The sequence below is a fragment of the Penaeus vannamei genome, chromosome 1 (genome assembly GCF_042767895.1).
Source record: "Penaeus vannamei isolate JL-2024 chromosome 1, ASM4276789v1, whole genome shotgun sequence".
Classification (NCBI taxonomy): Eukaryota; Metazoa; Arthropoda; class Malacostraca; order Decapoda; family Penaeidae; genus Penaeus; species Penaeus vannamei.
Genome location: NC_091549.1, coordinates 48871453 through 48877689, shown reverse-complemented (window position 1 = coordinate 48877689; position 6237 = coordinate 48871453). Strand labels below are relative to the sequence as shown.

Here is a 6237-nt window from a genome sequence, read left to right as displayed (position 1 = left end):
TGTGTGTGTGTGTGTCTGTACATATATATATGTGTCTATGTGTGTGTGCATAGATACATAGATATATAGATATTAATATATTCATTCATTTATATATAAATACATGCATATATATGTATATATATAGATATAGATAGATAGATAGATGAATGGATAGATAGACAGATAAATAGATACACATATGGTTTTTTTCATCTGTTTATTTAAATATGTATATATATATATATATATATATATATATATATATATATATATATATATATGTGTGTGTGTGTGTGTGTGTTGTTGTGTGTGTGTGTGTGTGTGTGTGTGTGTACACACACACACACACACACACACACACACACACACACACACATATATATATATATATATATATATATATATATTCATATATACCTAAGTAAAAAAAATGTATATGTATCTATATCTATATATATATACAATATGTATATATTTATGCATTTATAAATAAATGAATAAATGCATGTATATCTATCTATCCATCCCTCTTTCTATCCATCTATATATACATATATATCGATACACCCACACACGCACATACACAATACAATTACACACATAACCGGATGCAGAATATCCAAATAGAAAGATGAATGGTTATAGTCTTACGAGAACGTGAGATAATATGTGAAGCATTCTATAGTGTTCAAGAAGTTATTTTAATTATTTTGATATACACTGTATAGCTATACAAACCCTAGTGATAGATGTTCTGATCAGATAAAATATACACACATGTTTTCTTCTCGTGTCTAAAAGCATATATCTGTGGAGCAAAAAATAGTCATATACTTCTTTCACATTAAGGACAAATAAAATCAATTTAGCCCTAATTCGGTTAATTTAAATTGCTGTGATTAAATGCATTCGTGATCTTCAAAACACACTCTCCACTATTTGTTATATAAAAAGATTTTCCATTAACGGAACTCCTTAATTCAAATTGCTGTGATTCAATGCATTCGCGTCTACATAACAAACTCTCCACTATTCGTTATATAAAAGATTTTCCATTACAGGAATTCCACAAACTCACAAGGCCGACCTTGAAACGCAATAACACTACATCACGCCTCGCCGGTGTCCGTAGGTATCAGATAATACTCATGCTTGTCTGCACCTTCTCTGGATGACTCGCCTGCCGTCCTCCGCGCTCACGAGTCCCACCTCCCTCCGCCGGCACTGGTGAGTCCGCCCGAACACTCAGGGTCTCTGAGTACATTTGACCTCCCTCGCACACTCCCTCGTCGTTCACTGTGATACGTTCACGACGCACGTATCTCGACCAGGCTGAATAGCGGGCGACTTACTACGAGTATTTCGATAGTTGAGATCTGCTTCTGCGATTATGGAGATGTAGTTGGCGTGTCTTGGCTCACAGGACGGCGAAGCTCCCGGATGTGGGGTCGACAGGGTCTTTTCAATCCGCGATTTAAAGGAAGATCCAAATGTAATTCACCTTGAACGAGAACACATCACGTGGGATCACAGTGACTCGGGTCTGTGGGTCAATATGCGATCCGCTTTTTTATGAAGACTGATAACACACCGAAGAGAAAGATCGGAATAACTCAGCAGTTTCTCTGTCGGGGGATCGCCCGCGCGGTGGCGAGATGGAGTTTTTGTCTCAATAAACGTGTGAACGTAAAAAAAAGAAGAAAAAAAAAAAGATGTCTTACGTAGGTTTCGATCCGTATGCTACAGTTGTGTTATAAGAGAATACTTGCTTCGGCTGATGAATACAGCTCCGTACACAATGAAGATTTGTATTACATGATGTATTTTAAACATCTATTAATTTATAATTCATGGGCAAATTTGTGATTTACGCAGAATATATGCGGTGTATACAACATCTCTCACGTAGTTACGAAATACGAATAACTCAATCTCGACTTTCGATTGAATCTTTCTGCATCTTGTCATTGTCCATATCTGGCTATCTAAGGCAGAGATCATTCTTGAGTGCGTGCTATCTTTTCCTATCTCTGAGCACCATCTGAAATAGCATTGTGTTCTGTGAAACCTATGTGGAACCGCCCTAAACACTCTAAACCATGTATATATAACTGTAACCAATCTTATTGATCCAAACGTCATTTTGTAGAAGTACTAGACCACATACATTTCATTTTGTCGGCTGCTAGTACGTTGCGTGTCCTTCCGTTGCAGATAATACCATGATAGGAAGAAAATCGGAAAAAAACACAGTGTTTGTTTTATTTACAATTTGTTCTGCTTGACCCTTTCATATGTATCAGCTGTATGTACTGTACTCGTGTTATAACTGACTAGTGGACGAATTAAATACCAATGACCTCCATTTCTGTTGCTTATATTTGCATACGTGCTGTACCATTGTTAATATTGCATGTATAGAAAACCGTTTGGCAATTTTTATTTTCAATGCCGTTAAAAAAGGGAAAACAGCTCACATAAAAATATAGTTGTTAGAACCATTATAGGTAAAGTATTACCATAATTTTCCGAAACCTGAAAAAAGCAGTCATGGTAATTACATTCAATAAGGGTTATCTGTAACTCAATGGTTGTTCTTGAACGTCACACAAATTGCAGGAAAGTTCACATGTTATCCATTCACTTTAATCTACCATTACTATTTTTCTTTGGTAAGTCCACCCAAATCTTTTATGTGCCTCGTTTGTCTGGTATTTCATCCTCCCATCGCCCTTGTTATGGACCCAATCCAGATAAGATTAAAAAGAAAAAGAAAAGGAAAGAACCAATTGAGGTCAATTGGTATGACATAAGTGAATTAAAAGTGAATTAGACTGAGCCAAAAATATAGATAAAAATCCCTCCTCCCACCCCCAAACAACGTACAATAAAAAACAAAACACTAAACGCAAAAATAGAAAAAAAAGAACCACAGAAAATATAAATGATAAAAATTACCGCATAAATGTAAAAAAATATAGCGTAATCAAAAAGATACAAAAAAAAAAAAAAAATGACTACAGAAAAATACGTTACAAAGAAGACACGAAAAAACGATAAACAAATATACAAAATGAAAATACAACAGCAAAGTGTGAAAGAATACAAATCAAATAAACAAATAGCAAAAACAAAATGTGAAAGAATACAAATCAAATAAACCAAATGAAATCGAAAAGGAAAAGACATTTGAGTTGATAGATAAAAACAATGAAATAAAATTCGTTCAGTTTATTTTTAAATAAGGAATTAAATAAAGTTTCAATGAAAGGAATAGGTAATAAAGGATATAAAGAGAGGTAATTCGGTTTCAATGAAAGACATAGAAGAAAATAACGAGATAAATTTACTCGTTTTCATTAAATGGACATTTAGTAATATACTTCAACATTCTATTTCAAATATGAGATAAAAGAAGAAGAAGAAGAAGAAGATTGAAGATGAAAAAGAAGAAGAAGACGAAGAAGAAGAAGAAGAAGAAGAAGAAGAAGAGAGAGAGAGAGAGAGAGAGAGAGAGAGAGAGAGAGAGAGAGAGAGAGAGAGAGAGAGAGAGAGAGAGAGAGAGAGAGAGAGAGAGAGAGGAGGAGGAGGAAGAGAGGGAGAGTGGGGAGAGAGAGAGAGAGAGAGAGAGAGAGAGAGAGAGAGAGAGAGAGAGAGAGAGAGAGAGAGAGAGAGAGAGAGAGAGAGAGAGAGAGAGAGAGAGAGAGAGAGAGAGGAAGAGAGAGAGAGAGAGAGAGAGAGAGAGAGAGAGAGAGAGAGAGAGAGAGAGAGAGAGAGAGAGAGAGAGAGAGAGAGAGAGAGAGAGACAGGACACACACACACACGCACACACACGCCCACACACACACGCACACACACACACACACACGTATATACAGATACAGATAGATAGATAGATAGATTCGTAAATAGATAGAAGGTAGTTAGATAGATATGCATATATATATATACATATATATATAGATATATACACATATGTATATATATATATATATATATATATATGCATATATATATGTATATATATATATATATATAGAATTAGATATAGATATAGATATGCATATAAATATATATATATATATAATATACATACATACAAATATATATATATATATATATAATACATACATACATACATACATATATATATATATATATATATATATATATTATATATATATATATGCCCACACACACATATATTTGTGTGTGTATCTGTGTGTATACACACACTCACACATATGTGTATATATGCGTGTATATATATCTGTATAATTGTATATATGTATGTGTATACATATATATATAATACATACACGCACATTTATATATATATATATATATATATATATATATATATATATATATATATATACATACATATATATATACATATACATATACATATACATATATATATATATGCATATATATATATATATATATATATATATATATATATATATATATATATATATATATACACACACACACACATGTATATATATATATATATGTCGAGATCGTTATTTATACATTAAAAAAGGTGCGTTGGTTCCAATTTCAAAGTTGTACATTTGTTTACATAGTTTTATATATGAAGGCATATCAATATAGCAGAATTTAGTGTTATAACCAATAGAGTAGAGTATGAAAATCAATTATGAATTGTTTGTGAATATAAATATTAACAATTAATTTTTGGGAAAGCAATAAATTCGTTATTCTGACGATTTCTCGTCAGACGAATACTTGCTTTCCTCGCGCCAAGAAGTATGTAAAATGCTGGTATTTAAAGTCGTGTTTAAGCCTGATATTATATACTGTAATGCTTGATGACTGTACTAAAGTAATTGTTAAATCCCTTTGTACTGATTTATGATAAATGAGACGAATCACTGAGGGAGGGAGGGGGGAGAGAGAGAGAGAGAGAGAGATAGATAGATAGATAGATAGATAGAGAGAGAGAGAGAGAGAGAGAGAGAGAGAGAGAGAGAGAGAGAGAGAGAGAGAGAGAGAGAGAGAGAGAGAGAGAGAGAGAGAGAGAGAGAGAGAGAGAAATGGTGGAGAATGCAGCGAGAACACGCCAAAATGCTTTTTTTGAAGGAAATTAATGTTAGTTATTTCGTTATTTTAATGGCCCCTGGATACGGCAGCAGAATCAGGTCGTGGGTGACGATTCCGGTGTTTTTTGTGAATAGCTTGAGAAGGAAATTATTTATTAGAGGAAAGTGTATGGGAGGAAATCATAAAGATTAAAGGAAGGGGAACGATTGGCTTATGTCCCAGGAAAACCATGTTAAGAACACTGATAGACTGGGTGTGAGGGTCTCGATGCCGCCTCATGTATATTTTTATTTTGTTTAGTAAAACGATATTGATTTATGATTAGTAGGAAAATGGAGGGTATAGCATTAACTTTAAAATTTAGTTGAGTTAGTTGAGAATATTCCTTGTTTAAATTGTAATATTAATTGCTAAGATTTGCATAATGATATGCCACCTGTTCATTATTATTTATTGAAAAAATACTAATGGTTAGAAACGTTTCTATGACTTTTAAAATAGGAATTAATTCATTCCCACCTCACAAACTTCAAAGACCGGAGTCACACTGCCCACGGTAATCTAACAGTTAAATTTAGAATATATTTGATTTTATATATAAAAAATATCTTTATGACATATTGTGACCGTTGCTACCCAAGATTTAACGGTACAGTAAATTCAGTTACAATAGGCCTACATTTAAAGAAAAGGGTAAATGAAAACTCGATAATATGACATAGTTGCAAAAATTGATTAGAATTAATATGATAAACTTGAATAGGACAAATTCCCGTATGTGACAAACACAAACACACGCGCGCGCGCGCGCGCACACGCACATTTATGTGTGGGTGTGTGTACGTACTTGCGTGCTTGTGTGTGTGTTATGGATATACATGGAAGAGAAAAGGTGGCCAATTCATGCGTTGGGCATAGATGAGTGTTTTCTAAACATTTTCGCTTATTGTACCTTTTATCACCTTGTACTGTTATGTACCCCCCCTCCCGTCCACCATGGCTAAACAAATGCTTTATTTAGGATAATGCGAAAAATATACTAATGATGAAACGACTGCAGTATAGGAGTGCTGGTCAATAAATTCGAATTTAATACACGAATAAAAAAGATTCATAGAACATGTGATGTTTCTGTGTGTGTGTGTGTGTGTGTGTGTGTGTGTGTGTGTGTGTGTGTGTGTGTGT

The 6237-nt window shown here is 33.6% G+C and overlaps 1 protein-coding gene across 1 annotated transcript in view; it reads left to right on the top strand.

The window, feature by feature from the left end:
* Window positions 1-1160: 1160 nt before the first annotated feature.
* The window catches only part of LOC138862318 (trans-1,2-dihydrobenzene-1,2-diol dehydrogenase-like), a 9891-nt gene continuing 4814 nt past the window's right edge, over window positions 1161-6237 (top strand). The window contains exon 1 of the mRNA XM_070124049.1: window positions 1161-1209. The gene's annotated coding sequence lies outside the window, so the exon portion shown is untranslated. The remainder of the gene's footprint in view (window positions 1210-6237) is intronic.